This window comes from Heterodontus francisci, chromosome 21, assembly GCF_036365525.1.
Source record: "Heterodontus francisci isolate sHetFra1 chromosome 21, sHetFra1.hap1, whole genome shotgun sequence".
NCBI classification, from domain to species: Eukaryota; Metazoa; Chordata; class Chondrichthyes; order Heterodontiformes; family Heterodontidae; genus Heterodontus; species Heterodontus francisci.
The window spans coordinates 14,622,479-14,633,474 of record NC_090391.1 but is presented as its reverse complement, the minus strand read 5'-3'; positions in this window follow the sequence as shown (position 1 = coordinate 14,633,474).

Below are 10,996 nucleotides of genomic sequence, written 5' to 3'. Positions count from 1 at the left end.
TGATAGAACTTGTGACATGAAGGCAGATTAGAAATACAATATCAATTAGAAAGGAACTTGAAGATATTTCAGACTGATGTTAGCAGTGACCTTAAATGCTGAGACCCTCAGAAACACTTTACCTCAGACAAACAGGAATTTAGGCCCTGACAGTAAGAACAGTGAATGAGAACCGAGAGTGTGTTTAAACAGATTAAATTAAAGTATGCTGTGACAATTTGTCGCTGGTTCTTTCAACCGAAGCTCATCGCAATGAATTCGGAAGGCCACCGCAATTAGAGAAACAACAGATCTTACTCCCAGGCAATTATTTACGAATAATATTGCATTCAATAAATTTGTGATAACTAGAGATGGTCAATATTCCATCTAATTGATTTTAAAACATAAAGAAGGGAATTTACCTCGGGAAACCGTATAAAGTGAATAGATAATGCAAACAAACCACACTGCAGTTTTACATCGGGACGGCAGAACCTGGGGAGTTTGAGATAAATTGTGAGCACAAAGGCAGCTAAAGCACTGAGTTTATTGAAGGACATTAGTCTCCCACCACTCTGCAGATCTATGTCTCAGTGAAATGATCAACTCTGGCAGGCTGAATAAGGGAGTGGAATTAATATAAACTACGAGATCGGAACGTCGCCTGAAATATTCACCAGAAGGGTTTAGTTGCTGCAAACAAGACGCACACACACTCACAAATATGACCAAGTGCCAGAAATTCGAATGCAAGATGGAAAATGGAATAGCAAATAGGCAAACAAGTGGAAAATGGTCAACACTGAACACTACAGTAACAGCTGCTAGTCGTGAAAAAGAAAGTTTGTGGTTTCCCCTTGTAGGAGTGTTAGTTTAAAGAAAGAGGAACTTCGCCTCCAGCAGAAAGGGCAGTGACACAGTGCAAAATAACTCAATATATATTTACCAGAATATCCACTGACTGTGTATATTTTCCCAATGGATGTCGAACATTGCATGCTGCATTTATGTTTAGAATAGATTCATATAATTTTACAGCACAGAAGGAGGCCATTCACCCATCGTTCCCATGCTAGCTCCTTGAAATGGCTGTCCAATATGCTCCTATATCCCAGCGCTATTCCCATTATCCCAGAAATCAGTTCCCTTCTAGTTCAAGTCCAGTTGTCTTTTCAAAGTCCTGGTGGAATCTGCTTCCTCCATTCCTTTGGATGGCACATTCCAGACCGCACTAGCCCTCAATGTGAGAATTATGCTTCTCATTTCTCCTCTAGTTCTTTTCCAAATATATTAAATGCTTAACCATTGGTTACTGACACACTTGTGACAGGAAGCAGTTTCTCCCTACTTTCACTCTCAAACCCTAATAATTGTGAATACCTCTGTTAGGTCTTTCCTTACACTCCTCTGTTCTATAGAGAGAAAACCCAGTTTCTAGAGTCTCCCAAAGTAACTGAAGTATTTCATCTTTTGTACAAATCCCAGCTTATATAATCACTGATAGAACAATATTTAAATCAACTTATTGCGTTTGGAAAACCTCACATCCCATCAACTTAAATCGTGTATCATCTGACACAATCAAACACACATAAAACTGTTTGACTTCCCTTGCTCCATCCTATCTTACATTTGCCTAACAAGTATGGCAACACCTTAATATTCTCAGGGAACATTAATTATCATTCTGGGAGATTTGTAATCGCGCTCTATTCCTCTGTGTTATTCACTCTTCATAAACTGAACTAATAATTCAGAGGCCTGGACTAATGATCCTGAGATATCAATTCATAATCCCACCAGGGAAGCTGCGGCAATCGAAATTCAATGAATAAATAAACTAGGAATAAAAAAAAAACAATCCGTTTCAGTAATGGTGAGGGTGAAAATACCAGCTCATAATATGATATACAAATGTTTTAGGGGCGGCACAGCGGCACATTGGTTACAACCGCAGCCTCACAGCTCCAACGAACCGGGTTCGATTCTAGGTACTGCCTGTGCAGAGTTTGCTAGTTCTGCCTGTGATCATGTGGGTTTCTGCCGGTTTCTTCCCACAGCCAAAGACTTGCAGGTTGATAGGTAAATTGGCCATTATAAAATTGCTCCTAGTATAGATAGGTGGTAGGGGAATTGAGGGAAGAAGGGGTAGGAATATGGGATTAATGTAGGATTAGCATAAATGGATGGTTGATGCTTGGCACGGACTCGGTGGGCCAAAGTGCCTTTTTCAGTCCTGTATCATAAAATGAAAAAAAAAATCTAAAGCCATCTGTTTCATTAATGTCGGTGAGGGAAGGAAATCTGCTGTCCTTCCTTGATAAATTGGGTAGATCTATATCTCTGTGATATGGTCAACTCTTGCATACAGAATGAGGAAGTGGAGGATAAATCATGAGAATGGAATGCTTTTAGTAATTACTGGTAGGTTTACAGACTGTTTACTCATAGTCACAAAAATCACATTTCGTGTGTTATCGGTATTGAAGGCAGCTTAGAAATTCAATATCAATTAGAAAGGAACTTGAAGATATTTCAGACTGATGTTAGCAGTTACCTCAAATGCTGAAAGCCTCAGAAACACTTCACTTCAGACAAACAGGAAGTTATCCCCTGACAGTGAGAACAGTGCATGAGAACGAACAGTATGTTTAAACAGATTGAATCAAAATACACTGTGCATTATTTCTGATATGCTTTCAACTGAAGCTCATATTAATGAATTCCTAGGCCAGCAAATCACAGGAGAAATAATAGATCTAACTCAAAGGCTATCATTTACTAATAATATTGCATTCATGTAATTTAAGAGATAGATATGTTTAATATTCCATCTAATTGATTTTAAGGCATAAATACGGAAAGTTATTTAGGGAAACCGTACAAAGAGATTAGATAATGCAAACAAACTGCACTGCGGTTTTACAGAATGATGACAGTACTTGAAAAGATTGAGAGAAATTGTGAGCGCAAAGGCAGCTACAGCACTGAGTTTATTGAAGGACATCCCCGGCTCTGCAGTTCTTTGTCTCAGTGAAATGCTCAGCTCCAACGGGAAGAATGAGGAAGTGGAATTTATAAAAACTATGATATCTGAAAGCCGCCTGAATTATGCACCAAAAGGGTTTAGTTGTTGCAAACAATACACACACATGCTCACAAATGTAAAAAGGTGCCTGAAATTCGGATGCAAGATGGAAAATGGAATGACAAATACGCAAACAAACGTTAAATTGTCAGCCCCGAACAGGAAAATAACAGCAGTCAGGTTTTATAAAGAAAAGTTGTGGTTTACACTTGCAGGAAAGATAGTTCAAAGAAAGAGGAACTTCACCTCCTGCAGAAAGGACAGTGTCTCAGAACAAAGTGTCTAAATATGTATTGATTTCAATATTCACTGACTTTGTATATTGTATCAGTAAATGGCGAGCATTACATGCTGCATTTTTGTCTAGAATAGATTTCTAGAATCCTACAGCACAGAAGGAGGCCATTCACCTGCCTTGCCCATGCTGGCTCCTTGAAAAATCTGCCCAATATCCTTCCACATCCTGGCGTTATTCCCATTGACACTACAAATCAGTTTCCTTCAAGTTACAGTCCAGTTGTCTTTTCAAAGACCAGATGGAAACTGCTTCCAACATTCATTTAGGTAGTACATTCCAAATGACAAGAACCCTCAGTATGACGCTGATTTTTCTGATTTCCCTACTCGTTGTTTTCCAATTATAGTAAATCGTTGACCATTGGGTACTGACCCACTTGTGACAGGAGCAGATTCTCTCTATTTTATCTATCAAACGCCATAATAATTGTGAACACCTCTGTTAGGTCTCTCCTTAGACTCTGCGTTCCACAGAGAACAACCCCAGTTTATATAGTCTCCCAAAGTAACTCAAGTATTTCATCTCTGCTGGCAATCCCAGCTTCTACAATCACATATAGAGCAGTATTTAACTCAAATTAACACCTCTGGGAAACCTCAAACCTCAACAACTTAAATCGTGCATCATCTGACACAATCAGACACAAATAAATCGTTGTGCCATCCGTTGTTCCTTCCCATTCCTTTCCCATATATGATAGAGGCGAATTTCCCTGGAAGACAATTCTGATGGTAGCGTCTCTCGGCCTTGTCTTGGGTAGAATGGACACTTCCAGTGTTGGAGCTGAGACGCTTTTTCTCCATGAACAGTCTGATTACGGAAGGTGTAAACACGGCCCCTGACAGAGTCCTCATCAGAAATCCATTAATCAACACTTTACAAAGGGGCCACCAGGTCACTATGAGCAGCCGGCACTCTCTCTGTGCTTCTTGCTCTGCCTTCAATCACTCAACTCTCTTGAAAACTGTCCCCAGTCTCACTCCCTCAGTTTTACTCACTGAGGATGCAGCATAGGCAATCATCTGCTCCAATAGCTTTCCAATCTCGAGTAATACAGACCAAACTACTTGTTGAGTTCATCCACTGAGCTACTGGAGATTGGACACCTCACTCCCACTGCCGATCTGGATATCTGTCCACTCAACTACCTCACAAATCCTAAATCCAGTTCTTTGGTATAAATTATTTAACCACTCACCAAACAGCAGTGTTAAGGCGGCTCTGTCCATGTCCTTGTGGGAGCTGCTTCGAGACATGAGAGCCGTAAACAATCACGACTGAATCTCTTTCTTCAGCTCACAGAAGTTCAACCCAGGAAGATAATATGGGAGTGGATACAGACGCTGGGAGGAAATGAAGTGGTCACCACAACTAAAGCCACAGCACTGAGTTCTGTACAACAGTGAGTGAGATACTGATGAAAATATTGCAAGGTCCAAAATGACAGCCTATGGATATTAGGCAATGATGACAGGATGAAGCAGCTGGAACAGGTTCCACACTCAGAACAATAGAGAAGTAAATGTGTGTTTGTTTGAGACCTTTTCTCTCATCGTAGTTTAGAGTGCAATGCTGAGAATAGTCCTTCCCATGCCCCTCCACCACCTATGTCACCTCCGCTGCACCATCCATTTACCCTCTCCTATCCCACCCATTTACCCCTTCCACGACCCTTTCCCCTCCCCCACCACTCCCCCCACAATTTCCGTTCACCCCACACCCTCCCTCATCCTTTTTCCTTCCACGACCTACCCTCCACCCACATCCCCACCCGGAGGGAAAATGGCAGGAGGAGGATAAAGAGGTAGTGGTGGTGGAGGGGTGGGGGAGGGGGAAATGGTTGGGTGGGGAGGGGAGTTGAGGTGTCGGGAAAGGGACGGTGGGGGAGGGAGCGTGTGCAAGGTTAGGGGACATGAGTGGTGGAAGGGTGTGGTGGGGGAGGTGTGGGAGGAGTAATGGGAATAGGGCTAGAAAGGGAGGGGAGGGGAAATGTCTGGGGCAGGGGATGAGTGGGGGGGCGTGTGGGGGAGGGGGCTGTGGGGGAGGGGAGAGAAAATGGGTGAGGGAGGTTGGGGAGGGTAAATGTGTGAGGGAGCGTGTGTAGGGGCTGGAAAGTGGTGCAGAGGCGAAAGGGGTGGGGAGGGAGAGGGGAGGGATGGTTGTGGGGAATTGCGTGGGGGCGGGAGAGGGTTGGGAAGCTGGAGGGGAGGAAAAATGGATAGAGGAGAGGGTGGGGTGAGGGAGGCTGAGGAAAAGGGTGGTAGAGAGGAGAAGTGGGGCAGGGGTGCGTAAATGGGGAGCGGAGGGGTAATTGGTGGGGACAGGCAGAGAAATAGAGAACATGTTAGTGAGGGAGAGAGAGATAGAGAGAGACAGCCATGAGAGGGACAGACAGAAAGAGGATGTGATAAGTTGTAATAATCAGTAACAATCCCCATTATCTGCCCAGTCCTGTATTGGTGGTTTAGTATGAGTGTTTAGGGGTGAGTTTTGGATCAGTGTTTGATATTTCCAAACTACAGTGAAGTTCCCAACGAGGGATAGAGTTAAAGATTCAACATTAAGCAAGAAATGGCTCAAAGCATTACGGTCCAGGGAGAGAGAGGGAAAGAGGTTAAAATAGAGTGATAGTGACAGACAGAGACACAGAGGGAGAAACAGCGGGAGAGTCAGAGAGAGAGACAGAAAGGGAGATTCAGAGTGAGATTTGTGGAGAGACAGAGATTGACGTTGAGACAGAGACAAAGCGAAAGGGAGAGAGAGGGAGAAACAAAGAGCGGGAGATGTAGTGCCTCCACCACTATCTGAGGCAGAGAATTCAAAAGTCGCACAACCCACTGAGAGAAAAAAATATCTCCTCAATATCCAAGATTGGCCGTCTCCAGGATTGTCACTGGGGCAAGATTCTAACCAAGAGAGGGTGCACTAGGCTTGTAGGTGTGTGAATTTGGCCCGTGTCTCACACAATCCACACAGTCACTCTCGAAGGAGTCATTATTCTGTTCCACCTCTCTGGATGCATGTTTGATGGTAATATGGTTATGTTACTGGGCTGGAAGATCATAGAAACCATGGAAAAGTTACGGCACAGACATAGGCCTTTCAGCCCATCATGTCTGTGCTGGCTGAAAAAAACTTGCTGCTCATTCTAATCTCACTTTCCAGCACCTAGTATGTCACCTTGCTGGTTACAGCACTTCAGTTGCAGGTCCGGGTACCTTTTAAATGAGTTAACGGTTTCTGCCTCCACCACCAATACTGCCGTGAATTCCAGACACCAACCACCCTCTGACTGAAAAATTCTTTTTCCTCATGTCCCCTCTACTCCTTCTACCAATCAGTTTAAATCTGTGCCCCCTGGTAATTGATCTCTCCACTAGGGAACGCAGTTCCTTCCTATCTTCCTATCCTGCGTTGGATCTTCCCACCAATGGTAGCTTTTGAGAGAGGTAACTGTCCAGTTCTGGGAATTTTTCAACTTACTCTACAGTCTCTCCTTCAACATATATGGGATATGGAATATTTGGATCACCAGGTGTAGGTTAATAAATTTGGCGAAATTAGGTTTGGCGAAATTACAGGATAATCAGGTCCCGTCCATGTTGAAGTGAAGAGATCGAGAGTGGCTTTTAAATCTGAAGCATAGTGGACAATAACACTGCAATTATCCACAAACTATAGATCTGCTGAGAAGAGAAATGCAGATCGAGTGGTTTGAGGTGAATCTGATGATCACCACAACAATACAATTCATAGAAAGCTCCGACTGAGTGTGTCTGATGGGTGATGGTGCAATGTTGAGCAATGCAGCAGGCCCATCTCCGGTATCAGTTTGACGTCTCTGTCATTCATCTTTTCTGTGAGATTGGATAACAGCCTGCAATTGCCTTCTACTGCAGACTTGTTTCGGGTAAGTTTCAAAGTAAAGAGGAATAAAAACTCTGTGAATTGAAGACAAAGTGGAAAATTGTGTGCACATGGGAGCACTTGGCTGCTGGTTACACCGCATTACAGAGAATATACAGAACAGAAACAGGCAATTCGGCCCAATCAGTTCATGCTAGCCTTTACACTTCACTCGAGCGACCTCCCATCCTTCCTCATCTAATTCTACCATCATAAATTTTATTGCCTTCTCCATCATGTGTTTATCTAGCTTCTCATTGAATGCATATATACCATTCCCCTCAGACCACTCCCTATGGCAACCATTCTCATTACTCTCTGAGTAAAGAAGTTTCTCCTGAATTCCCTCATTGGATTTCGTGGTGGCTACCTTATATTGATGTCCCCTCGATTTACTCTTCGTCACAAGTGGAAACGTGCTCTTCTTTCCAACTCTATCAAAACTTACCTGAATTTTAAAATCTTCTACCAGTTCACCCTATAGTTTCGCTTTTCAAGAGGAGCTGCAGCCTGTTCATCCTCTCATGTGTACATATAACCTCACAGTACTGGTATCCGTGTAACATTTTTGCACCAACTCCAGTTTGTTGATATCATTTTCTACAATATTGAGATCAGAACTTTTCACAGAGCACCAAGTGAGCTCTATCCAGAGGACATGGAGACTGCAACTGTGCACAGTGCTCCAAGTGAGGCCTCACCAAGGGACATGGAGACTGGCACTGTACACAGTGCACAAAGGGAGGTCGAGACAAAAGGTTATGGAGACTGGAACTGTGCATAGTGCTCCAAGCGTGATCTTACCAAGGGATATGGAGAACGGAACTGTGCACAGTGCTCCAAGTGTGGTATAACCGAGTAATATGGAGTCTAGAACTGTGCACAGTGCTCCAAATGTGGTGCAAACAAGGGATACGGAGAGCCAAATGCGCACAGAGCAGCAAGTGTGGTCTAAAAATGTCAATAGAGATCAGACATGTATACAATGCTTCAAATGTGGACTAACCAAGGTGTGATACAGAGTAAGATTAACTCCTCCAATTTTCAATGCCATTCCTTTCGAAGTATATATGCATTTGATATGGCCTTGTTAATCTACATCACATCTTTTAGTGATTTGTAAATTTGTACTCCCACATCCCTTTGTTCATCTAACACATTTACATTCTTTTAAGCAAATAAAGCGGGGGTGGGGCAAGAGATAATCAAACAGAGGGTGTTGATAGGACAAGATTAGTGAGAATAACTGAAGGTCATTGAGCAAAGGCAAACGGAATGTAAATTGTGTGCTGAAAGCCAAAACATTAATGCAGAGAGGGTGTTAATTGACAAAAAAAACTGGTCCAAAGCACAAACATGACAAAGAAAAGTAATGGGTTGGCACATGGTAAAAAAAATGAATGATGAAACAAAATGAAATAAAATAAACAAACAAAAAACAATAAAAAAGCTAAAAATAAAAAAAAGGCCCGACATGCTCTACAAATATTGAACTCGTGTTCAGTCTAGCAGGCAGTTGGGTGCCTAATCGGTAAATGAGATGCTGTTATCCAGCTTGCGTTGATGTTCACTGGAGCACTGCAGCAATCCCAGGGCAGCTATGTGGGCACGAGAGCAGGGAGGTGTGTTGAAATAGCCAGCAATCGAAAGCTCAGGGTCATGCTTTCAGACTGAGCGGAGGTGTTCCGAAAAACGGTCACCCAATCTGACTTTGGTCTCGCCAATGTAGAGGAGACCACATTGTGAGCTGCGAATACTGTATATTAAATTGAAAAATGTACAAGTAAATCGCTGCTTCACCTGAAAAGAGTGTTTGGTGCCTTGAACGGTGAGGAGAGAGGAGGTGAATGATCAGGTATTGCACCTCCTGCGATTGCATTGGAGGGTGCAGGGGGAAGGGGATAAAGTGGTGGGGATAATGGAGGAGAGAACGAGGGTGTCGCGGAGGTAAAGATCCCTTTGGATTGCTGACAGGGGAGGGGAAGATGCTTTTGGTGGTGGCATTACGCTGAAGGTTGTGGAAGTGGCAGAGGATGACCCTTTGGATGTGGAGGCTGCTGGGGGGGCGGGCAGTGAGGACAAGGGGAACACAGTAGCGGTTCGGGACGGGAGGGGAAGGGGTGAGGGTAGAGGTGCGGGTAATAGGCCAGGCTCGGCACAGGGCACAGAAAACCAAAGGCTGAGTCATTGAGTGGGTCTGTTATTATAGTATCACCAAAAGGGAGAATCACTGAGAGGGTCTGTTATTACAGTATTTCCAGAGGGAGAGTAACTGAGTGGATCCTTTATTATAGCATGTCTAAAGGGAGAGTGACGGCAGTGGATCTGTTAATAAAGTATCTCCACAGGGCGAGTCACTGAGTGGGTTTGCTATCACAGTATTTGCACAAGGAGAATGACTCAGTTGGTCTGTTATTATGGTATCTCCACAGGGAGAAACACTGAGCGCGTCTGTTCTTATAGTAACTCCACAGGGAGTGTGATTGAGTGAATCTGCTATTAAACTCTCTCCACAGGCGAGTCACTGAGTGGGTTTGTTATCAGAATATCTCCACAAGAAGTATGACAGAGTGGGTCTGTTATTGTAGCATCTCCATACGGAGAATCACTGAGTGGGATTGTTATTATATTATCCCCAATGGGTGAGTCGTTAAGTGGGATTGTTATTCGAGTATCTCCACTGGGAGAGACACTGGGCGAGTCGGTTATTGTAGTATCTCCATAGTGGGACTTACTGAGTTGGTCTGTTGCTATTGCAAGTTCACAAGTTGAATCTTTAAGAGGGTTTGTGTTTATTGAATGTCCACAGGGAGAGCCCCTGAGTGGGTCTATTATTATAGTATCACCACAGAGAGGGTGACTGAGTGGATCTGTTATTATATTATCTCCACAGAGAGTATGATTGAATGGATCTGTTATTATATTATCTCCAAAGGCAGAGTCACTGAGTGGGTCTGTTATTCTAGCAGCTCCACAGGGAGAGTGACTGAGTGGTCTGTTATTACAGCATCTTCACAGCTAGTGTCCCTGAATGGATCTGGTTTTATAGTATCTCCAAAGGGAGAGTCACTGAGTGGGTTTCATATTTTAGTATTCCGCCACAGAGAGTGACTGAGCGAACCTATTATTAGAATATCTCCACAGGGAGAGAGAATGAGTCCGTCTGTTATTATTGTATCTTCACAGCTAGAGTGAGTGAATGAACCTGCAATTCCAGTCTTTCCACAGGAAGACTGACGGATTAGGTCTGCTTCATAGTGTCTGCACAGGCAGTGTGACTGTGTGGGTCTTTTATTATAGTATCTCCACAGGGCGAGAGAATGAGTGGTTCTGTTATTATAGTACCTCCACAGAGAGAAGGAATGAATGGGTCTGTACTATAGTATCTACACAGGGCGAGTGAATAAGTGGGTCTGTTATTATAGTATCTCCACAGGGAGAGTCAATGACTGGGTCTGTTATTCTATTATATCCACAGGGAGAGTTAATGAGCTTGTCGATTATTAGAGCATCGCCACAGTTAGAGTCACAGTGTGGGTTTGCTATTCTAATATCTCCACTGGGAGAGACTCTGAGTTGTTCTGTTTTCATAGTAGCTCCACAGTGAGAGTGACGGAGTGGGTCTGTTCTTCTAGTTTTGCAACAGGGAGAGCCACGGAATGGGTCTGTTGTTATATTTTCTCCACAGTGAGAGTTACTGATAATATTATTTTAGTATCTCT